Genomic DNA, 25,917 nt, shown 5'->3' with positions numbered 1-25,917 from the left:
CTCAGCTCAGTTTACCAGGGCTAATACAGCTGGGAATTCCACTGTTTTCTTTACAGCTAATGTCACATAGTTTAAAACAAAACAAAAAGCCACCCAAATCAAAACCCCTTCATTTCCAGAAGTCGTAAATTGTTATTACCACTATGCAAGCCCAGTGTAAACAGGTTCCTGGCCCATGACTAAGGCTGGTCGGCTGCACTGCAATGCAAACAGCAGCGTGGATCTCTTCCAAAGGCGTTGTTGGATGCAGAAAGGGCTCTGCTTGCTTAGAGTTCCAGGCTTCCAGTTTACAGTTTCTTGCTTGATTCAGAGCTTCAAGTCTGGGGCATTTTCTACTGAGAGCTTGAGAGCTGCAAATCTGGAGCCTTATAAAAACTGCTTTGCTCAGGAAAGAGGAAGCTGCGGGATTACCGGAGACAGCCGGGTCCGGGCTCACGTAAAGAGCACACCTCCAGCAAATGAAGGAATGCGTTTCCCAGGAGGTGCAAGCCGGCGTAAGTACCACCCAAGTGAGCAGAGCAGCACGGGCAGGATCGGCACTTTCCGTGGCAATGGCATTTTCCCTCCGTTTCCCCCGCGCCCCGCCCTGCCGCGCTCCCGGCGGAGGAAGCGGAGACGGGCCGCGGGCACCAGAGGGCGGCACAGGACTTGTGCAGAAGCGCATCAGCATCTTCCTCCGACGGAGCGGGGGAGAACGGGCTTACAAAGTTACACTGGTGATTTAGCTCTTTTAGGGTTAAAAGCTAATTTTATGTTTATGTCATTCTCTCTTCCCTTTTTAGAGGGGAAAAAAAAGGAAACAAAACCTGCAGCAGCATTTCCATAACCTTATGAACTCTCAGAAGTGCTAGGATCCTGAGAGGCCGGTTTTTTTGTTTTCTTTTGGTTTTTTTAATGGGGGGGGGGGAGTGGGGGGTGGGGGAGTGTTTCCCAGCTCTTTCTGAGAATGACAATTTTGTTTCTGACTTTCTTTTAGTAACGTGAGGCCACAGGCTTTGCTCTGGTGCTCTGACTGATCTCAGCTCTCTGATTTGTGAAGACTTTTATTAGCTGTGGATAGTCAGAGTATTTGGTGTTGCAGACATACACACTTATGAAGGCAGTTCAAGTGAGAAGGGTTTATGTGAATTACACTTCCTGCAGGTTTGTCACCAGAGTTGCTCCTGACTCATCCCTGAGTTACCCACCTGCAAAGCAGCACTCCTCTCTCACAACCAGCATATTCATGAGCAAAATTACTCACGGGTATCTGTCTACTATTGTTCACACCCTCTCTCTAGTTCAAGTGTTGACTTTATTCAACAGATATTTCCTTTTGTAGCCAAAGTGAGATTGTGCTGTTCTTTACTTGTAGTGCTAGAAAGTGAGCAGGGCTGAGCAGGAACTTTACGCTGTTCTTGTCAATCATCAAACACTGTAAACGACCTGTTAAAATCCCCACAATGCAGGCAGAAATGGAAGTGATGTATTTTCTGTTTAGAAAGATGCAACAGACATTGCTGGTATATACTACAGAGATTCTATGACCAAGAAGAGCATGCTTGGTCTATCAGTTAATCTAATGAAATTTTACTTCTCTCTGCAAAGTCTGCTTTCTTGAGTTTTATGCTTCAAAATCCAGTAGAAACCTGTAAACTTTGTGGCTACCTTGGATAGTGTATCCATTTGACTGGATGTCACTGGACATAATGCCTGAGCTCTGCTGTCTCCTCTGTGCCAGACCACTGGTTTTTAGCATGGGCACTTACCATAGGTACTAGTTGTTAATTTAAATAGAATTCCACGATTACATCATAAGAAAGGTATTTTTGGCCTCCAAGAAAACAGTATATATTGACTCATCAATATGGCCTGCTGGCCAAGTATAACTTTATTCCTTACCCTTTAGTTAAAGTACTGAGAATGCAAGTAGCCAACAGAAAGACAGGAAAAATATGAACTGTCACAAACCTAGAAAGACAAGGTTGGCAGAAATCCACACTATTTTTGGCCGTTAAAGTACAGTGGTTTTCCTGGCTCAAACTCTTTCAAAACCACTCAGGACACCATGGAATTTGTTTCATTTTAGGTTTTTTTGCTAAATCTTCCTGAGTTTGTGGTGCCATCGTATGATTTCACACGGGTTTCCTAATTTTTTTTTTTTTTTTTCCAATTGACACACATTTCTGGTAATTTCCATCAGTGTGCCAGAGTAATGAAAGTGTAGGAGGCAGTTTTCTGAAGAAGTGTATTTTCTGGAAGGTTATCACCTAAAAAAAAAAGACAGCTCTTTCTTTAGTCATTTGACTGAATATAAATTGAACTAAGAGACCACACATAGATTGTCACCAAATGAATTAATGCAACAAGAAAAGAAAATGGTGCTTGTAGGTTGTGCCTCAATACAATTCTGCCATTATATAGAAACTGTATCTTGAATTTTAAATGTTCCCAACTTCTATTAAGATGATAGAGTTTCATTTCAATTGGAAATATAAAATAAAATCACAACCTCTCTAGTGTAAAGGAGAAGAGCTGGTGGGAAGAAAGCTTCATGTTTGGGAGCAGGGGACTAGCCCTCTAAAGCATCATTCCTTAGATTAGACTTGCAATATGGATCTCTCTAGTAGGCCCTAGAAATTAGGACAAATGAGTTTCATATAGTTTTACTTCAATTTCTTCATATTACTGAGAGGTCTTCAAACTGGGGCAGAGTCAGATAAAATATCTCTCTCCTCTGAGATGGCTAATAATAGCAGTTTAAGGGATTTGTTTCTGAACTGCGCTCTCAGTCACCAGAAAAAGCATTCTTTAAATAGAATCTATTTGCTCAATTTCAGCTAAACGTATGACCATACTAAAAGTGTTTTTCTCTCTTCTGTATGCTCAAAAAACCCTATGTTGCAGTTTCAGAATGGAAAGGTTTATTTGATTGATCATACCATCTTCTATTAATTATAATGTCATTTCCTTTCAGCAAAAAACCCCTAGAATTACATTGGGAACCTCACTCATCTATGGGTCCAATTGTCTTTTTCCTTTCAGGCTATTTCCTCTGGAATGTTGCATTTCTGCAAATGATAAAATAAATAAAAAATACAGTGTGTGGGCAGGTATGGTCCTTCGCCCGCATCTTAAAGTGGACTAAATCACAAGTCTCAGTCTTCTCTGTAAAGAAAGATTTTTTGCATTACCAGAAACAGCACTACTGACTGTTTTTAAAAGTAGTTTATGCCATTATGAAACAGAAAGGCCTGGTTTCTCAGACAGTCAGCGACACAGAAATTTTTTGCTATGAGTCAGCTTTACCAAGTAATTTGAGTTCATGCTCAATTTATTTTGTTGCATTAATCCTTTTCAAGTTGTCCTCAGAAGTGACTGACAGGCAATGCTTTCCAGTGCTTAGATCCCTGGTGTCACTTTCGAAGTCTAAACTCTCATGTTGTCCCTGAAATACAATCTGGAGGAGTGGCTTTAAGATATTGAAAAAACTTGTTCCATAGAAAACTTCTACAATTGGGCTGACAGTGATTTTTATTTCCTGCATTTTGTTTCTCTCCTGTGATGTGTAGGGTTACAGAACAGTTTTGTCTGATACAGAAGAATGATTTTATATAACAAATGCTCTTTTCACTGGAAATATAAAGGCAATAAGATGATGGATCCTTAATGCATTTTTTAAACCAGGCCTTAAGCTTACAAGTGCTTAGGAATAGGTTTTAACTTCATGCATATGAACAGTCCTCTTCAGTTTCCATGGGACTCGTTATGGGCACAGAATAAAGCACCCAGGAGTGTGCAGTTTAGAGTCCCTAAGTACAAAAAGTGATTTTTTAATACCCATTTCCGTACAAAAATACTAGTTTTGACACCAGGGGGGCTTCTTATTGCCACCCTCTATTAGAATAGAAATAAATAGTAAGATTTAAAAGATATTAAAGTGGTTATTGATTTTTAGTATATACCAAGACCTGCCTGCCTGAAAATTTCAATGAAAATCAATCTTCATGTTTTATACCCCTGGCAGAATATTATTTTCAGCATGAAATATTGTACTGAAACAAGTTCTGTTTGGTACATAAAATACACAAAAGATATTTCAAAAGTATCTACCTTCATATGAAAATGAATAGGTTTTGCTCCAGTGCTATATAGATTACCACTGTCAATTTCTTCAAATAATTCTTTAACAAACCTTACCAAGCTCCTTATTATAAGTCCATCAAAAAATTAGAGCTATAATATTTTACTTAAGACTCTTTTTCTAGGTCTTAACTATAAAAAGTAAATAACTAGTTCTGAACATTTGCATACTTTTGATGTGAAGATCTGTGCTAGTTCCATTAATATTCAGGCACTTGGTACTGCGGGTATCAATCAAACTTCTGCATGAAGTTTGATATTGCAAAGTTAATGGCAATAGCATTCTACAGTTGGTATCCCACAAAACAGTTTATGTACTAAATACTCTCATTCTAGCATGGACTACAAATTTTATGTAATTCTACACTAAGTTATGAACATTATGAAAGTGGGTTATTTGAAACTGCATGCCTTTAAAAATACTAGACTTTTCATGAATATATACCTAAGCATATAACACACACATCTTCCATTGTGGCAATTACCTCAATATATGGAAGAGACACTAAGATATTTAACTGCAAGGGATCCCTGGATAGACCTATGAAACCTCTAAAAGGCATGCACAGGTTACAGACAAAAAGATGCATCACCCTCTCTGCCACAAATCTCCAGAGATTCCCAGACAAACGTGACCTGCAGGAAATGCCAATGTTATTAGGACTCATCACATAAATAAGCACGGGGAGATCACAAGTTCTTCAGTATTTGCTTCAGGCCTGCTATATGTCTTCCATTTCTTTGAGCTGCACTTCCAGAATTTCACAATAGATGGGAGAAAATATTTTTATGGATTTATGGTCTATAACTGTAATGCTGGTTGTCAGCAGAGTTGCCAGGGTTGAATTTATTCAACATACTAACTCAAAGAAACTCAGTGCATGTAAGAGCTGCCTTGGTATTGACAGGAGGAAATCAGCCAGACCTGCACACTCTCATATATAATATTGTTATATTTCCATACTACTTTTATCTTCTTTTTTATCTTGTTCGTTCTACCTTTACATATACGTTTTCAAGGTGAGGTTATATACGCACCAGATAATCTGAATAGCAACAGAGGACAAGTTAAATTCAGGTACAGTTAAAATATTCCCCCTTAATTACTTCTTTTGTGTCATTATAATCAATGAAAACTGTTGCATTAACAAGCTACCAGAGAGCTTATAAACAGCTTGTGCTAAACTAGGGACTGAAGGGCAGCTTAAACTCTGAGCTCTATTGCTCTGACAGGATGAGCTTGGTGCACAGCTGTCACAAATGCTAAGGGAAAAACCCTGTGCTCTCACCCTGTATTCACTCCTAAGAGTAAGCTAATTCATTTGAGCTGTGGACAGGAGAAAGGCTGGCTGGATTGGGTTCCTAATCACTTTTAAATACCAGAGGCTTTTTGCGGTTTCATATCAGTAAATGATGCCAAAATTTCCCGGGGAAAAAAACTCCTGTTTGTTTTATTTATTCTGAGAAATAAATCATTGTTTAAGTTTGTCTCTACAGAAATTTGCAGCAAAGTGACAATGAAGTTGATTCTTCTTATCTCTTTAGAAGTATGCATATGTGATGCAGGAGAGGGGAAATGGGGAAAAAATAGGTTGCCTTTTTTTATCATTATTTTGAAGTTTCCTTTCACTTTTTCAAACATGCAAAGAAAATCTCTTGAAGTTGTGAGACATGCTTTTGCATATAAGCACTCAGAAGCTTCTTATAGCAATATATGGTCCCTTAAACCCCCAAACCTTTTAGCAGTCTATCTGAATTACTTTTTCACTTCATGCAAATTGTGACTGAAATTAGAAATGACCTTCAGAGACAGCACTGCAAATGATAGGAAGAACATTTGCAATATAGTCTCTGGGTTTATTTTTCCAAAGGACCTTGTAAATTCTTCACTTCCTTGCCTGTGCAGTTTTGGTGGCCAGCAGAGCAGAGGTCATTTTGTTTGTTTTACCTCTCTAATGACCATGTTTTGTTAGACGTGTCTGTAAGATACATCACAGTTCTTCAAAAACAAATTGTGTCATGTAGTAAAAAAATTAGTTTAAAGCATTGTGTCAAAGGCTATTTCTGTTCCCAGCTGTTAAAATCCTAGCACGACTTTGCTATTTTCTTTGCCTTTAGAAAGCTGCTGATCTTATATTAGCAAGTGAGCCTAACTATACAATTGGAACAAATGATGAAATACAGTGAAATCAATAGTAACAGTGTTAAAATAAATATTGTGCAGAAAAATAAATGTTACTATTTCTGAATCGGGAAAGGTCACAGGCTATAGAAAATAATGAGCGCATTTATCTGAACCGCTGTATCAGAGTCAAACTGAAAGCCCTCTGATCCGTGAGTCATCCCTTTGCAAATGCTTCTCTCTTATATTGCTCATAATAGAAACAACTTGTGTAGCCTTTGCCTTTGTTGTCACTGAAGCATAGCTGTAGGACCCCATCATATAGCCCTCACTCCCCTTTAATTCAAGTGGAGCCTTGTTTGATGGTAAAGCTATTGCAGCAACCTATATTTAAAACTCGGTGACTCATTCATCTTATGCCCTTTTTTTGAGTCATTAGTGGGTCATATAACTGTGTATATTTCATTCAAATTCCCATTTATATTCCCTACCTATAATTGCAGCTATTTTGCTCCAAATAATTCTCTGACCAGAACAGCAGCCTCTAAGGCACTGTAAGCAACCACTGCCACCTCCCCTTCCCCTCCCCACCCCTGCCCCCCTTTAATTTATGGTCTGTTCTTTGACAGTTTTTTAACAGAGTCTAATCTTAAATTTCCAGATAGCAGCATACCAGGTTACAGCAGTGTTGGGTGTGTGCTACTTTAAGCTATTGACTCATAAAGAAAGGTTTGGAGGAGAAGCATCAGGAACCATTTGCATAAAGGCCAAATACCCTACTCTTATCAGTTTAATTTGTTTCTTTCCGTACTTATAAGAGTCTTTCAGCAGCTAGAGAATTTCCTTAATTCTTTTGCTTTGCCATTTCCATCCAGTAGTTACTACCTTTCTTCTTTTCCCTTTTGAATAGATATGAAGACTTAAGTTTTGTTTCAATAACAAACACATCAGTTTATACAGAATCTTATCATGTCAAAACATCTTTATGGACAAGCATCAGCAATGAGATCAGCTCTGCTTTGAAAACAGTTCTTGTTAGCTATCAGGCTTTACAGAGATATAGTGTTGCCAGAAGAAATGTTGGTGATTATGTCATGTTGTAATTCAAGAATTATAAAAATTCCGTACGGAGTGGAAGGAAAGGAAGAACTATAGTTCTAGAGAACTGTAGTGGTATATATTTGTTTATTTATAGGGATGGTAGCTAACCAAGAGTAGACAAACTCTTCACATCAGCAAACTAGCTTCAGACAGGATCCACAAGTATCTGAGCATCAAAAACTGCAGATCCCAGTGGAACTAGGTGCCTGGTGGAATCCAAAATCCTTAGTTTGTTCCTACAGTTCCTAATAAAATGGCAAAACACCTATATGTGACCCTTTAAAAATCAGCATGTCCTCCTCCACCATCCTGAGGGTTTCAGGGCCATTAGATGCCACTCTTACTACATGTTTAAACTAGAAATGCTGGCGTTCATTTTTTTGCTAGGAAAGTAGGAGATAATGAGTAGACTTCTTTCTCTAACTAAAGCAATTCTAAGGGTTGCTTAGGCGCCTGGTCACTCTGGGGAAAACATGTCTCACTCTGCTTGGAATAATTAGAAATTAGAACACTTGACTGAAGTGCTGGGACCTGGATAATAAATCTTGTTTCTATTTACTCTGGAGTCAATCTAAGTATCTAAAGAAGCACCTAAGAGCCTGTTTTCCTATTTTTGCCTTGCAAGGACATCAGCTTCACTGCAAATTCCATCACAAGGTGATTTGGGGAGAAGAAAACTAAACACCACTGTCTGGAGAGCTTTGTGCTGCCTCAAAGTCTAACTTTTGAGATCTCCTGTTGAACTTAAGAAATGGTTTTGCAGCAAAGCTGAAGAAAATCAGGAGGTTATGTTTCTTTTCAAAAGTGGCCAATATTTTAACAGGGTTCAATAACCTCCAAAAAGATAGTTTTGTGACAAGGAATATGTAATATTCCAATATTAAATGGGATGTTGTAATTGAGGACTTTACCAGGAGGGCAGAATTATAAATGTGTGAATTATTTTAACACATTTCAATTGATTTCTTTCAATTCTTCTCTGTCTATGTGTGTAATCCACGGAATGATGACAGCCCTTTCAGAGCATCAGATCATTTCTCATGAGAATTAGTTCATAAGTATGAACAGCATGAAAAGTCAGGTACAGCATGGGTATTTAGAAAGTCTAGAGTGGGATTTGGATTAAATTTAAAACTCCCGCATTACAACCTTTAGTGTTTACTGGGCAACAAACTACAGACCTCGGGGTTGCAGCTGGGGTTGGCAGTGTGCAGTCTGTCCCCTGAGTTCCACTCCTGCAGACACTCACATTTGCAGTAACAGGGCTGTGAAACCACCACTTGGAAAATACCTGGTCCTTATTAGCATCCAGAAATAAGGGACATAAATCCTACCTACACTCGAGAGCACACTTGTGGAAACAGATCCCAAGTGAACAGAGGTGTGTCTCTGGAGCTGAGGCAGAGATGCGAGATTTAACAGGTACCACTGCAGAGAGCACTCCCAACCACTGACGCTGGCATCTCTCTGCTGAAGATGTTGACCAAGCACTCCTGATTCAGTCTGTTGGCAGTTCTCCAACACGACATGAGCTGGAAAACTGTCCCTACATATTCTGTGGAAGCAGCCCAAGAGCTGAATGTAGGATTTTACTCCAGAGCCAGGTGTCTATAAATTCAATGTTACAACATTCAGCTTTTAAGTTCTTTGATACACACTGCTTTTTTTGTGCCCATCACAACAAATAGCACCAGACATATCTGAGACATGTTTGGAGGGCTCATAGGAAGATAACCTCTCCAGCTGCTTTGTATCCTAAATACCAGAGCAAAAGACCTCATAGTTACTGAAAGTTACTGAAAGTTCATAGTTAAATTTAGAACTTCTTCTCATTCCTCCAAAAAAGGAACTCATTAGTATTTTCACGGTATAGATTTTTAAAACATCGGTCTGGAAATCAATTAATCTAGTCAAGCTATTGCCTTCCCCAGACTCCAGACCTAATTCTTTATGTCTTCTCTCCTTAGGTACGTTATAACCCCATGTACTACTGCACTGAACTGTGCTGAATACAAAAATGCTGAGGCATTTGCACATTTCATTAAGAACCTCTTAAAAGAAGTATAGTTAAGGTTTTATTTTTTGTATTGATTGTAACCTTCAGGAAAAAAAAGCTGCTCTATTACTCATCTCCTGAAACATAGTTTCCTTGTCATGGGGTGGGGAGTGGGTGGAAAGAGAGACCTGTTTTTTTGGTGGTGGGGGTGTTTTTCCCATTTTTGAGAGTGGCAATGAACACTGTTTTATTATAACACAGGCAAAAGGGAAGGCTGCTTGTTCCATTTTTATAGGACACCAAGTAACACAGAAGCACTGCTGTCATTAATTGGCCTGTGTGCCATCTGTTGGAAGGCGCTTTTGATTTTCACAATGATCATAGCAGCATCACAGGCAATGCAGCAAGAACAGTTACCCAGTTAAACACTCTGGGTAGAAATGGTTCACAAAAAGTGGCAAGTGCAGAGTTGCTCTGCCTTTTTAAAAAAGAAGTCTGATTGCAATAGGTGTGTATATAACAACAAATTAGGAGACTGATCCAACCCCTCTTAAGTAGAGTGATTTTATAGGATATCAGGCAGTGGTAAGACACACAGATCTGACAGCAGCCAAATCTGGCACGCGCTGCAAAGTAAATCAGAAGAGCAAAATAAGTTTTAGGAATTTTTTTCCTTTAGGGGACATCTCAAGTCTCATCATTAGGGCTTGTTGGTTTTCTGCTAAATTCAGAGCAGTACTTCTCAAGGAACCAGGACAGTGGCATGTTAGGTTTAAAGACTTTTATTTCACCTTGTTTATACACATGTGAATCAGGAAAAGAAAAAAGAGAAGGCACTTACTCAATACGAGACTAAAAATAATGCATTGCAGCATATGATATTCTGAGTTGACTTAAATATCACACTTTTCAAGAGTGTATATAGTGCTGTTTTACTTATTTTGGCCTGCAGCACAGTGTCTGTACTAAAGCTTATATACTCACCCCTCACTTTAAAGCTGACACAACCAGTACAAAATTAAAATGGACAGCCTGATCAACAACATTCCCCACCCACATCATGCAAATCAATCAACCAGAACGACAAGAAAAGTACCCAACACTCCCTAAAGGCTCAATTCCATGTCTTTTAAGCTTCTATTAAAGCAGCTTTCTTCAATGCTCCATCTCAAATTCAAATGATGCAGAACTGAAAATGGACTCCTGTTTTACTTCAGGGAGTGGTAATTTTGAAAGGAACAAAAAATGTTTTACAGAAAATTAGCATAGTACCATGCTGATTCTCTTGTGCAGCTATATTAAATATATATGCTGGGTCGATTTAAATAAGATTCATTTAAATATGTTTTTCATGGTTAATTGCTAAATGTAAAACATTTGCAAATTTTAGACGAAGCAAAAATTATTTGACACTTCTTTCCTATGAATCATACTTTTTGAGATTAAAAAAGATATATCCTGGAGTGGGGAAATACTGTTATAGGTGAATGAAAAAAATTATGTGTGTTACAGCAATATGTCTCCCTCTTTCATAATTTACAATCATTATATATTACTAGTAAGAGGAAACCTTTGAGTGGCCATAAGGGGCAGTAAATGAAGAGTAAGCCAAAACGATAATTTGAGATGAACACTTGTCAGTAACAGAAGGGCCAATATTCATGTAAATACATATTCAGTGTACTACCCATCAGATAATCAAAGTAGGTATAAAAATTACTACTTAATTTTTCTATACATGTACACACAGAGTAATCTCCTAGCTAGATATTTTAATGTACCAAAGTTTAAATGGCTGGGTTGATTGTACTTTCACTGTTTCCTTCAGAAATACTCTTTTACAGCCTGGTACAACTTTCACTGTTTAGGTCAAAGCGCAACATTGTAGGCACATCCTCAGGGTCAATTTTTTCCGGCACCCTTCCACTCTGTTTAACCGATATTTCATGATCCGCATTTCATGAATCAGCACGACGTGCTTCATACATGTTTGTAAGTAAATGAAAGCACTTTAAAAATGTCAGCCAAAGTGTGGGAGGAGGATAATATCCATGAAGACTGTGCAAGCACATAAATTACTTTGGCCAGACAATTTACTGTCTAACTGCTGGGAACATTCACTGCCTGTGTGTATTCACGCTCCCAGTCTGCATTCACTTAAACTGGTGTTTTGTGATAATGGGAACATACTTTAAGCCACTTAGGGTTTTTTTGAAAATTCACTGTTGGTTTATGTTTTTAAGTGTCTTGTGAACTTGAGATAAGGATGGTGGTTAGAACTTTAGCTTCTCTGGAAGTGGAGAGAAGCTTATTCTGTGCTTGCATATGCAGATCTATCTATAAGGCAGAGTGACCACAGCACAGATTGCCAAATATCTTATAGAGATCCTGCTTCTGTTACAACTGTGCCAGAATGTAATTACTTGGGATGAAGTTTCCCATCATGAGTTTCTGCCTCCAGCTGAACTGATCATAATTTGCCTTTTCAAGAAGAATTAAGATAAGGAATTGCTAACTAAAAACAATCACACGAACTCCCTATTTGCAACTATCTTTTGAGAAGCTTTAGCATATCCATGATTTTGACAGCAAGGAGTCTTTTGTTGACATGAAGGAATTCCTCTTAAATTTGGCTAATTAACTTCTGAAAATGTGTGTGTGTGTGCACGCATATTTCATGGAATCATAGAAGGGTTTGGGTTGGAAAGCACCTTAAAAATCTGTTTCTAACCACCCTGCCATGGGCAGGGACACCTTCCACTAGACCAGGTGGCTCAGAGATCCATCCACCTCGGCTTTTAACTTTTCCTGGGGTAGGGCATCGACAGCTTTTTACAGTTGCACACTTTTCTTCAAATCACTACAGGCCAACCTAACTGGAGAACTTATCTATATTTAAAGTAACACTACTCACAGGTTTTTTCCTCATCTGGTTTTAATCAGTATCTGATCCCTGGCTATGCGGCTGCTCAAACTGCTCTCAGAGATGTTTGTTATTGTGACAGCACTTCTGGGTGATGATGAGGAAGTTACTCCAGCTGGACTTCTTCCCTCCAATCAGTAACTTAGAATTTTTTTTTTTTTCTGAGTAAACTGAGCAGAGGTTCAGGTTGTGATTTTTTTTGTTTTTTAATTTAAAAAAGTGCTCAGAGATGTGAATAAATACACTCAGGAATTTAGTAGAAAAACTGTGTCCTAGATGTCTTCAGCTGGATACTCAACAGGATGAGAGCAGACATCCAGTCTGTAGGGGTTAACATGCACAGTGAAGGGTGAAGCAGCTGTTGAAATATGCAGTGGATGGGAGATGATCCTGCAAAATGATAGTGTGTTCGTGTAATTACAGAAAATAATAATGTCTCAGCCACAAAAGGTGAAAATAACAGACACAACCTTTATTCTGTTGTTTTTACGGGGTTTGCTGGCATTTTTTTCAGAGGAGAGTGGTGGTTTTTCTTTTTAACTTAAGGCTGTTATTCTCATGGAATTAGTATCTTGTCCACATTTTTGATTGCGTGATAGGAAAATAAATTACACAAAATTAATTAATATTTATCTAATTTAGCACAACTTTAACAAGTAGGTGATGAGGATTCACATACAGAAGTGCTTGCTATAAGCTGATATCACATTTGGAGGGACAAATTCATCTCTTGGTGAGAGACAGTGCTACTATGGTATCCCATGTGTGGCAATCCTCGGTATTAAATTCCTTTTTCTCTTCCTGCTCTTAATCACTATAAGATTCTCTGCCTTTCCAAATATCAGGGAATATGGGAAAATATTTTCCAAGAAGAGAACTTTGGAGCTGAAAGTAATTGTGTGCAAACGAAAGCTGTGGTCTGTTCCCATTAAATCTGCAACTCCCAGTCAGAAGTGGGGGATGCTCTTCTTCACTGCCATGACTGATAGCACTTGAAACAATAGGTAATAGTTTTAACTTAGGGGAAGACTGGGATTACATATTTCCTTCAAGGTCCAGCAGTAGGATTTTCGATGTTTGTAAAGAAAGACTTGTCTGCTGCACAGATTAGGTCCTGAGTTCAGGAACTATACCACTAAATCAAAAGCCTGATACACTCGTATTTCATCTCTAAAGTCGTCAGGCCCTGACTATGATTAATTGGAATGGATGGGCTATCAGGCTTCTGAATGAAGGCTCCTACAGAAATACATGGCACTATGTGAAGGGCAAGATGCAGTAACCTTCAATATGGGGAGAAGCAGCTTGGCCCTTGGATATCTGTTATGTAGCAGATACGTTTTCTTGCATTCTCTCTAAAGGAAAAGATGATGACTATTGCTTGCCAAGTACTTTCGAAAATGCAGAGTATCAGTTCAAAGAAAATTTAACTTCCCTCCATGAGGCACAAAGTATTAGGTGGGTCTAATCCTCTAAGTAGGAGAGGTTCTGGTGGAAACACACTGACTTAACGGGGTGATTCAGGAGAGCAATGCCAATGCTTTTTAATACTCTTGTTGTTCCAGAGTTAAATTATCTTACATTCTGGAGTAATTACCAAGTGAACTAATTCTCACTTTAAGTCTCAGAAACAGTTAAAGAGAATGAAGCTTGTCAATATTCCATTAGGATTTAAATGTATGGAAGATTAAGTTTATGTTCCTTTAATAAATGATGGGACATTAGATTATTAGATGGCTTCCTCAAACATTTGGGATAGATCACTTTCAGGGTAGATATTAGTGAACATGAGCGTGAGACAGAACCATTCAGAGAAGCCTGTAGGAAATCTGCAAAATCCTGTGAATCAGCTGTGCTGAGCAGCATTGGGCACTGCACCTGGTGGGAAAACCTGTGACATAGCTATGCTCCTCCCAGTACTCAAATTTAGGTAGGCAGTACTGTGCAGACATGCACAAACTGGCTCCCATTCTCCTGCCTTCAGTGGAGTTGCAGCTTTCATGTTTCTTTCCCCAAACCAAGAACGTGGCATACCAAGAAATGGCTCACTAGAAGAGCAGTACAGATAATCAGATGGCAAGAGCTAAGTTGTATTTTGGAATGCCCCGTCTCCACAGCAGACATATTTATACTGTGCAATGCAGCACAGGGGTCCCTGAATTAAGCTTGGAAAGGTAATTTGGAATTTGAAACAACACAGCCATGTCAAGGAATCGTCTGCTATGCTTTTCTCGGGCTTGTCTCTGGGAGGCTTTTTCCTGGATCTGGGTGTCTTGCAGAGAGCTTCTGGCACATCGGTTCACTCTTCCCTGCTCCCACCCCTGCACTTGAGTTAACAGAGATGGCTGAAGGCAGGGACCAAAACAGATCCGGAGAACACCATCCAAGTTTCACAGTTTGGAGAATTTTTCTGAATTCTTTAACCCGGACTGTTTCATTGATCTCATGTACAGTCTCATTAGCACAACTGTGCTACAAGGGCAGTACCAAGCACCTGGAAAATTCTTTAAAACTGGAGAGAAAACGCCACCGGATTGTTTGGCCATTGAGGTATTCTGCTTCAGTTAATTAGCGCTGCTGAAAGGCTCAGCTAATTAGCATGGGTGTAGAGTTGCTCTGACACAGTTACTCCGCTTGCAGGACCTGAGCTAATCCCTCCGCACGGCGCTGGAGCGCAGTGCCCGGCGGGGAGCGAGAGGGAAGCGGGAGGCACGACACGCATCCCCACGCCTTGGGCAGCCAGACCTGCCCTCCTCCCGGGGGGGAGGCGATCGGGCTGTGCCACCAGCTGCGGGCTGGAGACACTTGTCACCTCCTGCGTCGGTCCCGTTGCTACCCCAAGAGATGGCACGAAGGACACCTGGCTCCTCGTCCCCCGGCAGGGCCCGCCAGCCGGCGGCGTGCCAAGCTCTTGTCAGCCTCTGGAGCCAGCCACTACAACTTCTCGCGCTCCGCTGCCAGCGGGCACAGCCCGGGAGCAGCTGTGGGCAGGGAGGGACTCGGGCGGGACCGCGGCCACCACGGCCGTGCGGGGAACAGGTGACGGAGCCAGGGAGCCTGCGGGCGGGAAGGGAGGCGAGGAAACAGCCCCAGCCCCGCCATCCGCGGTGACCCCGCTCCCGTTCCCCCTGGGAAACGGCGGAAAGTGCCGAAGGGACCCGAGCGGAGCCGAGGCAGAGAGCAGCGGCGGGGCGGGCGGACCCGGGCCGGGCCCGGCCGGTCGCTCCCTCCGCTAGGGGGCGAGCGCGGGCGGCGGGCGCTCCTCACCGCCCCGCCCCGCCGCGCCCCGCCCGCCCAGCCCAGGCGCAGGAGCCGGAGCCGGCGGCGGGAGCGGGATCGGCTCCGTGGTCCCCGCTCCGCACCTGCTCTCCTCGGTCCGCACGGTGGCGGCGGCCGCGACGGCCGTGACGGCCTTCTGCGCCCCCTGGGGGAGCGGGGCGGCGGCGGCGGCGCGGGGCGGCGCGGCAGGTACCGGGCGAGGCGGCGGGAGCGGCGCGGGGCGCGGGGAAAGTTGGCGCCGCCGGGGCGCCTCCGGGAGGCGGGGGCGGTGGTGTCGTCGGGGCCGCCCCCGCATCTCCCTCCTCCTCCTCCTCCTCCTCCTCGGCGGGGCGGCGGAGTGCCCGGGCGGCTGGCCGGCCCCGCGCTGGTGCCTGGCTGTCCGCCGGCCCCGCGGGAGAGCGGGGGCGAGCGCTGCTCCCGGCGGCTGGCGCGGGGGGAAGCGAGCGGGAAGGTGCGCGGCGGTGCCGGGCTGGGTGTCAGCCCGTCGAGCCGTGCCGTGCCCTCGGGGGGCGGCGCTGCTCCGCTCCGCGTTGCCCCTCCGTTTTCTGTTCCGCTCCGCGCCTTGTGTGTTTAGCGCCGGGCACCGGGGCAGGGCGCGGGGCGCGGGGAAGGTCCCGTCCCGTCCCCTACTCTCCTGCGCTCGCCTTTGCTGCCTGTAACTATAGGGCGAGTTTGGCTCCTTCTCTAATCCCGTTTTTTTTCCCCCAAATCGTTGGCAGAGCACCTGACCCGAGAGTTTTCTCGAGCCCCGAGTACCTCGGGCGTGTTTAGGAGACGAGCTGCGGGCGTAGAGCGGCCCTGCCCGTGCCCCTGCCCGGAGGGATGGACGGGGTCTGCCGAGGGATCGGAACCCCAAAGCCCGGAGATACAGTACCACAGGCTAGTTAGCAGCAGCTGCCCCACCACAGAGGCTGCCTGGGCTCCACAGAGGTTTCTTTTCAGCATTTTGGGTGCTGACTTGCTCTATGGAGATAAAAAAATCTCCAATATATGATATATCTGTAATTTATCTAAGATATATATGATATATCCATGTATGTGAAGTGTGACAGCTATTTGCCTCATTGGTGTTATGGAACAGATGCAACAGCAGTAAAAGAGGATACTTCTTTTAATATATAATTCTCATTCATCTTGCGGCATTTCTCGTTTCCTCTCTTGACTGAACTTACCCGAAGTAATTAGTCAGTCTCTCCTTCTGTTGCTCCTTGCTTTCCACTCTTTCAAAGATACAGTTGGGATTTTTTTGTTTTCCCTGCTAGGATGGTTGCTTCCCTTGTGGCTCTCTGCAGCCTGTCACACAAATTGCTACTGCTCTAATACCTGTGTAACAGAAAGCAGAACAAGTTAGTGCTTTTATGCTATTAAATATTGGTACTGCTACTCTGTTAATCCCAAACTGTCTTTATAGTAGAAATACGTCTATTACTGAAGAATTAATTTTGCACAGTATTGCACTGAAAGATTACTTATAAAAGGTGAATGTAGATGTGTAATATACTTTCTTAGCTTTGGAGGACAGTTGCACTTTCACTTTTTTTAAAAAGAAGTTTTTCTGAAACTAGTTGTACAAGAAGCAAATGGTCCCTATTACCTGAGAGTGTTTGATGATAAGGGAAACAGTTACCAAACAGAACTGTGGGGAAGAAGGGTCTGCTCAGTTACCATATCTAGAAAGGCTTGCTCGCTAATGCAATACAAATGCTAAATTTCCATGATGGTGACATTCTCTGGCATTGTCCTGTGGCAAAAGTGTCTTGACAGGCTGGTGACAAATACCTAATACATTTTTGCTTTCTAGTTCGTAAGAAAAACGTAATGTTCTGCATAGTTCTAAGTACACTTAACAGAACAGCTCATTTGAAGAACCAACTTGTGATGATAAGATTAATTTTGTTTCATTAAACACTCTAATATTGCTGGCAGTGGATTCCTGGAAGAACTCTTGACACTTGTCATCTCTCTCTCTGACTTAATAAGCATTTCAAATATTTCCATTTTCAACTTTTTGCATATTCTAAGACTGGAACAGTTCATTATTTCAGGACATAAATTTGGGTAATATCACAGGAATATATTGTACTGTACAATACTTAACTCTCTACCTCCATTCTTCCAAAATACTTTTGGTACAAAGTAAGATGCTGATAAAACTATAGTTATGTGATATGCTATTAAATTGCAAAGTTCCATAACTGCTTCTCAAGTAATCATTTTGCATTATTGGTGTAATATGCTTAGAACAGTAGACAGGAGCAACAAAAAAGTAGTAACAAAAAAGCTAGTGGTAGTATCATCATCTTCTTGCATATGTTCATGACTTATCACATGATAAATCCTGTTTTCATCCAATCCAGGAGTCTAAAATATCAGCTGATTTCTAGAGATCTTGGGTGGACTGTTTTTTCATAGTCCATATTATAGCAGAGACAGCTGTCCATACTTTTCTGAGCTGTGACCCATTTTCTATACTGATGAGTAAGTGATAGCTTTACGTAGACACTGAAAGAGTAACCTTACAGAGGCACACCAAAAGTCTTGTGTGCAGAAGTCATTAATGTTAAATTCTCCAAGGTGGACTAAAAGCCAGTACAGCGAGCAGTTCTTCTATTTTGTCACTTTGTTCTCAAATAATATTTGCCATGCTGGCATCTATGCATAGGGGTATTTGTTCATTAAAAATCAACCGGTTAAAAGTAAAATGCAGTTTAGTAGTGATAAGGACCACAGTTACCAATCCCATTGTTTTAAATGTGGTAAATGTTCATTGTAAGTTTTATAGAAACTTTGTGTGGGTTTGGTTTTGGTTGTTGGTTTTTTGTTTTGTTTTTTTGAATGAGAAACACATTCCTTAAGCTTCTTAATTGTGAACTTGAGAACTGATTACTGTAAGAGGCAACACTGTGTACTCATCTACTGAAAAGTTTGCACAGAAGTTCAAAAGCTAGAGAGCCACATTTTTCAGTTCTTTTCCCCAAACTACAGCTTTGAGTATACTAAGCAAAAAGTATTTATTTTGCTTCCTGCTTGTGTTAGTTGGTGTTAGTTTGTAGCATTGGTTTCTCTTCTGGCTACCCATGTGTAGCAGTGCAGTGCACATTTTGTTCTGTGGTGTTGAGTGCATGATGTTAGTCGGCAAGGGGGATTTGGCACAACTTTGATGAGCACTGGTGCATCCAATTTGCGGGTGTCTGTCTTGTGGTGAGAACCCATAGCTCTGGCATAGCCCCTGATGGAAGCATTGTATACTTTGGGCTGAAGCATGGGATGATTCACTTGAATAGGAATCAGTCAAGTAACTCTGAATTGGAGGTGTCTCTTAAGCTTGCGGGAGAGGCAGAATTTAGGCAACTTAATCCAGGCTAGGGAAGTGTCAGTATCAACTAGAAATGCTCTGGCCGCAGTTTTGTCTTGGAGTTGGATGCTTTTCGTGAACTGTAGTGTTATCTTGTTATCGAAGCCTAAAAGTCAGAAGGCGTATGTGGTTTTTCCCATGACAAGTGGGAATTAATGGGAAGTAAGTTATTCTTCTGTCGAGGTGTTTACTAAGGGAAGAGAGCAGGCACACAAACAGTTGGAGTGGAGTAACAGATGTGCTGCAAGTTTCATCGTGACATACCTTGAGAAAATTTACTCTAATCTCCTCGTACTCTGATACCATTGCCTTCAATCAGCATGTACTGAATGTCACTGAGTATTTCTAATTTCTATTATTAGCACTGTAATATGAAACCTAGTCATGTGTCCAGTATTTGGACTTTGTGTTCCTTCTCTTTCTTCTTTTCATATCCCTGCATTCATGAAATGCTACAAAATCAGATACTATAGAAAACATTGTCTAGTAGCTTGCTTTTTAAAGCTTTTTTTTTGGTCTTAATTTTTCTTCCTATTGTCAAACTGCATTGACAATCTTGAAGAGCCTTCTCTCTGCAGAAAACACTGATACTTCCATACATAATTTGGTTGCTTGGGTTGTGCTGAAATCACTGCGATGCTGAAGTCTGGTCATGCCTGTCTGCTAGAATTTGATTTAGGTTTCCAAACATTACACATGAGTAATGGTAACAAAGGGTTCCCATCTTCTGGGCCAGGAGGAATCAAGAGAGACTTGAAAACTTTGTAGGTTCTTGGTGCACTTCTGTACTGTTGTTCACCTGGTGAGTCTCACGCGCTCTTGGCTTGCAAGTTAGAGATGTCCAAGCAAAATATGGGTTCTGGGCATACATTTGGAATACAGATTATCCATCTGGTACTCCTCAGGAAGATGCGAGGTATTTTTTAATCAGTTTCAGAAAAAAGTTGAAAAAGATACAAGCAGAATTTTATCTGCCTCTTCACTGGTCTTAATGTTCCTCTGGCTTTGTCTGTCACTCTTCCGTGGTTCAAGGCCCTTCTTGTCTCACATTGTCTTACTATCCCATCTCAGCATGTGTCTCCATTCTATAACAATACTTCTCCTTTTAAGAAATGCAGTTCTTCTGTCCAAGTACTGTCACCATTGATTTAACAGGAGAGCATATCACTGCATAAGGTGGATCTCGACAGGCTCTAGGTCCCTAAGTCTGAACCAGCACATTATCCTAATGGCCTCTGTTTGGAATGAAAATCATTAGGAGTGGTCTGGTCTGATGTATCTCTCTGACTAGGTTCCCTCTGTTAAACTCCTGCAAATGTCTCCTTAATATGAAGATTACAGAACATTAGACAAGTAATGCAGTTTTACAGATAAAACAGAAATCCCAGAATCAGTGAAGCTTGTGCATGCTATGACCATATGTTAATCTGTCATATTGGAACTGATGAAACTGTAATTCCATCAGTTCTCTCTCTTGGCAAGTTTAGGTTTGATACAAGCACAGCAACATATGTTAGGGGGAGAGAGTGAGCATCCCAAGCTTTGAATTTTCACTAAAAACACTGGAGGAAACTGTTTTTCAGGATTTGGAGTTGAGAGGAATTCTTCAAGATAAGTGGTCTCAATTCCCTTTTTAGCAGAAGGAGTATTAGGCTTTCTGAAAGGTGGTGTTTTGCCAAAAATGAAATGGGTTCTCTTCCTTGCATCACAGAGTTGAAATACAGCCAAGGTAGTATGTTTCATGCTTGCTTGTATTGGCCAATTCGGTGAGCATGTTTCAAGAGGCAATGTAGTAACCCTTGTCACAGCCACCTACTCTGTCATCTTTGTCAACAACCAGCTTTTATCTTACTAATTCAAGCTGGTGGCTGGTACACTCTGAAATTGGTTCGGTAATTACTCTTAGTCAATACTGTGTAGTATTAAGGTAGTAACTTACCAGTCACAGGGTTCTTGGTTCAGTCACTGGTTTCGTTTTTAGAACTTTCCCACTAAGTGATGTTGCTCATAGAAATTAATAAAGAATGAAGCAAAAACCAGTCCTCAATTCAAACCTGTACATGTGTATTATCTTAGTGAGAGGTAAAGTTTTACAGGGAGTTCAAGAAGTTTTTCATTATTCAAAGTGAAAATAAAATCAGTGTATTTTTAAGTTCTCTGCAAGAAGAAAATTGGGTGTACAGAAAGTGATTCCAACTCTTTAATCTTCTATTGCAATGTAATATAAAACTAATTGTGTACTCTTCCTTTCAGTTCACATAACCTTTCAAACAAGCTAAAATATTTAATTTCTGAAATGTTAAGATGGAAAGTAAACAATATGCTTCACTTTTATATTTTCTGAAAGAGAAATAATAGTAAAATTGGTGTGAAACCATAAAATGCTTCAGCCTTCGTAGCTGACAAATGCAGTTGCAGAGTTTTGGTGGTAGCTCTAATTTTGGTAATTCTGACAGGTGCCAGTGGTACTAACCAAGGCTTGCGCCTCAACAATATGGTTTAAAGGTCGAATTAAACATGCATGTGCACAAAGTAAAGCTACCTTTTAAGATTTTGTATAGCGAGAAGCAAAAAGCCCCTTTTCTTTTCAAGTAACTTATTACTTACTCTGAACCAGACTTTTTTCCTTCTTTAACCTGAGCAAGACTTTAAAAAATAGTTCTAGAGAAGGAGCAGCTGTAAGCAGCTGAAATCAACAGCAAAGTATTTCACTACTGAGTCAAATGCTGTTTTATTTGCACTTTAAAGTATGAAAGTAGTTACGATTTGACATCTTGTTCATTGATTTCCTGCTATCCTCTCCTTCCACCCCCGGAGAGATTTTAATCTGGTGTGTGCAGTGTTATGGAAAGCCAGTGGTTCATAACACCAAACTATGATGAGTAACCATGGCTATTTCCCTAGCAAGTTATGTGATACAGTTACGCTCTGTGGAATGACGCATTTTATGAATCAAAGCTGGGAGCCTGGGCTGTGACTGGTATACATGTGGGATTTTGCAGTGTAGTGTTGTTTGCCTACAGTTCTGTGGCTATGGATCCTCTTGTTCAACATGGCGTGTTCCCCAGGGATTGGCCTGAGTATGCAGAGGTCTGATCTCTGCTGTTTCACTCAATTTTGGTGCGGGTTTTTTTTTAAACTTAAGGTTTTTATCCCAGATGTTGGATGTGTGTGCAGTTGTATTCTGTCTACATCTGTGTCAGTCTAAATGCTTTTCATAATTTTTGTGATTTTGGGGGTTTTTTCCATATTCCTACGTAGGTGGGGAAGAATTGTGCTTCTGGAACTGTAATGGTATAGATAGAGGCACAGCTTTTGATTGAGGCAAATGTGGACCTGTACCTGAAGTTAAGGACATGCAAGTATTTTTTTGCCATGGTTGTTTCAATGCTAGTGCTTTGTCTGGAAGAAGGTATCTTCTTGACTGTTGCTGGTATTCTAACTAACACATTAAGAGCCTATAGATAAAGCAGACTGTACTTTGGTCAAGTTGAAGATCAGCTAGCACATGCTGAAGTACAGCTTGCCTTATCTTCACATAGTTCTTTCACAACATGTGAGCCCATGTTTACTGGAGGAAAGAAAGGCATCTTTGAACAACCTAGTGAGCACAAGCTGTCCTTATTGGGTTTCAGAGGTTGTTGTAGGATGAGATAATTTCTAGTTTTTGCACATGTTTTTCTAGCCATATGTATATATCTGTATATCAGATTTATTAAAGTACTTTGGAAACTTCTTTAAAAAAAATTGCTTAACATCTTGACCTACTGAGTGCATTAAGTTCATAGTTATGGTATAGTTCAAGCTTTTGTCATGTCCCTGGCTTCTTATTTTTGGGTTCAGTGTGTGAGTGGATTGTATTAATTATCAAAAGACTTTAAGGGGATAAAATTATTGAATTCTGATAGTTTCCTCTTTCACATAGCGTTGCCTGGACTAGTGCTGTTTGATTAAGGTTTCCACCCTTTCCTATGCTTAACTCAATTTTAAGTCTTGATTCTCTCCATTTGTGAATCAGTACAGTTATTTATCAGAACAATCCTTGTATTAATAATAGCATAACCTGGTTGCAATTTTAGTATCTGTTCTGCCCATTGCCACTTTCATCTGTGACATTCTCAGATGCCCAAAAAAGATGTCACAATTTTCACTTGATGGAAACTCATTGGTGAGCTTGGCTTTGGGTAGAGCATAAGCTACTCTAAAAATCATCTTGTTCATTATTCTTTTAATAATTAGTTTGAAAAGAGATCATGTCTTTTGGGAGTATTTTTACAGAAAGACCTTATTGTTTTAATGGTCATAAACATTTCTATCAGCACAGCAAGATTCTGTAAATGTAGTTTATTTTGCATGGTGCCTGAAAAGGTTGCTAAGAATTTAGCCATGCATGAGTTTGACTGCTTAGTTAAAAAAACTTCATTTTTCTGTGTATTTAATAAAACAATTTGAAAAATGGAATAGTAGAACAAGACAGCATAGGCTGCTTGTCGAGGTATGCAGCATTTGATGGCTGTTTCATAGAATGTTGCAAGCCAGTGATAAAATTACAAATATTTTTTTATAACTTATAATTGTGGGGAACAATTTGGGTGGGGGGGAATCAATACTTTCTGCTTTACTCCAAAAGTGTAGGCAATTTGAGGTTGAGAGAAAATTCAGATCTGCAAATATTAAGCAACTCCTAATTTGTGAAAATACTTGTGATACTGTACTTTGCGTATATTAAATTAACAGCTTTTAATAAGACTGCACGTAGGTGTAGGGTTTTATATTTGCAGCCACGATGGGGAGGTTTTCTATTCTTCTTTCTTTCAGATTTGTTTGACTTTAGCAACACGGTTTTTCTTTGAAGTAGTTGCCAGAAAGTTTAATAAGTGGGGAAAATTTCTGTGGGACCACACCATTCAGGGAGCACTACTGATATGACAAGAAAATAAAAATCCCTGACATATTTTAGAACTCCCTGGAATACTCTTGTAGTAAAGCAGCTGTCCTAATTGTAGCTTTCTGTGCATTAAATTCCATGGTTTTTAAGTTTATTCTCCAGCTTTGGTTAGTGTGCTTCCTATTCATATTGCAAATGCACACCTGGAGAAAAAGATACCTATCTAAACGCAGCTGGTGATTTGGCACTTGGTAGCTGAGAAGGCTCCAGGATTAAGGAGAGCACAGTGATTCTTGGTAACTAGGAAGTGATTCAGTGTTTAATATTGGAAAGAGTTGTGGGTTGTGTGTTTTGTGGGTTTTGTGTTTTTTTTGTCTTATGTCTCTTTTGAACAGATAGCGCTTTATTATTTTTCAGATAAATATTTAATCTTTCCATTCATTCATGTCCTGATATGTGGTGCCTTTGACCAAAGGTACCAAATAACTGATGGATCATGCAAGTGTTCTGTCACTATTCAGTTACAGAGCGCTCTGCTTCTAGCCAGTGCACTGCATGTATCAGGTAGTATCTCCCTGGAATGAGTCAGGAAGATCACACTTTTGTTGTAGCAGATTGCGTGGGTTTACAACATCACAGTTATTTCTCCTTGTCACTATGAGCGGAAGAACACTGTTACACAGACGTGTAAAATCTGTGGTAAACTGGTAAACACTGTTTATTACGTGTTAACATATATCGGCTTTAGATCCTGAGATATCAGTACATTTGATTTTACTGTGAGTGTCATTCGTCTAATTGTTCTTGGTTTCTAAACAAATTTATCTGACTTGTGAGCCATCAAAGGTCTTGTGGTAATCTAACAATGATGCAGTGGAATATGAAGTTGGGCATGTTCAGAATTAGGAAGATTTTCTTCACCAGGTGAATTAGCAAGCTTTGGAACAGGGTGTCCAGGGAAGTGATGGAGTCACCATCCCTGGGGGTATTTAAAAGATGTAGATGTGGCACTTAGGGGCATGGATTAGTGGTGTCAGTGCTAGGCTAATGGCTGGACTTGATGATCCTGGAGATCTTTTCCAGCCTAAGTGATTCTATGATTTTGATAAAGATAATTCATCACTAGAATAACTTCTTGTTATTTGTGTTGACTTCTTGATTCTGAAAACACAATATAAATAATGTTTCTTCAAAAAAACCCCTCCATCTTCGTGGAGCAAAAGGATTCCAGAGGAGTTGTGATTGTTTTATATAGAATCTTTCTTGTGATGTGGTACCCATTTTCTTTAGCTTACGAAGGAGGATTCTGACCCTTTATTTAAAAGTTTTGAGGGATCATATCCTTTTACATTAGAATTTGCAAAGATTAATTAATGTGGTCTTAAAAGTGAACCTGTAGAATCTGTTGACTAAGGTTAGCTCTGTCGCTGAGTACTCTCAGGAGCAAGCGATTTTGTTACTATTATCAGTTACAACTTGTGTTACTTGTTAACCAGTGCGTGCTGTGTTGGACAGACTGGGAGCAGTGTCGTGTTCTGTACTACGGTCATCATTGTTTGGTTTTGCTTTTTTTTTTTTTTTTTTTTTTTTTTTACTGATTACCCAGGAAGTAAATCTTTCCCAGTATAAAGCAACTGGCTTCAAATTTCCCTTTTAGGTGTCAAAGCAAGCAGCCAAAGACAATTACAAGCTGTGTTAACTGGGTATGAAGGAAATAAATCTGAATGTTGCTTAGTCTCCCAAGTGTCGAGCACTGCAACTTTGTTATCACCTCATTTGCCAAAGGCAAAAGTAGATTTTTTTTTTTTTTTTCTGTCCCATGTTCATGCCTCTGCCTTCTGTCCCCCAGAGGTTTATAAAAAGAACACATTAATGTAAACACATTAATGTAAACCAAACATGGTTTCGTCTCCTCCACTGCTTATCATCATAGGATCATTGAATGGTTTGGGTTGCAAGGGACCTTCAAGATCATCAAGTCCCAACCTCTGTGTGGTGTGCAGGGACACCTTCCACTAGACCAGGTTGCTCAAATCCCCATCAGACCTGGCCTTGAACACTTTCATGGATGAGGTGTCCACTGCCTCACCACCCCCACAGGAAAGAATTTTGTCCTGATATCTGATCTGAA

At 40.7% G+C, this 25,917-nt stretch overlaps 1 protein-coding gene across 3 annotated transcripts in view; it reads left to right on the top strand.

Annotated features, from left to right (window-relative positions):
* Positions 1-25,917, top strand: part of PTPN3 (protein tyrosine phosphatase non-receptor type 3) — a 165,064-nt gene that overhangs the window by 23,405 nt on the left and 115,742 nt on the right. Inside the window, exon 1 of one of the 3 annotated variants that reach the window (XM_048289438.1) lies at positions 15,586-15,732. The exons of the other annotated variants lie outside the window; for them this stretch is intronic. The gene's annotated coding sequence lies outside the window, so the exon portion shown is untranslated. Of the gene's footprint in view, positions 1-15,585; positions 15,733-25,917 lie in introns of those variants that run through there. 3 annotated transcript variants of the gene reach the window in all.

This window comes from Corvus hawaiiensis, chromosome 30 (genome assembly GCF_020740725.1).
Source record: "Corvus hawaiiensis isolate bCorHaw1 chromosome 30, bCorHaw1.pri.cur, whole genome shotgun sequence".
Classification (NCBI taxonomy): domain Eukaryota; kingdom Metazoa; phylum Chordata; class Aves; order Passeriformes; family Corvidae; genus Corvus; species Corvus hawaiiensis.
Note: the sequence above shows the minus strand (reverse complement) of the source record. Positions and strands in the feature narration are given on the sequence as shown.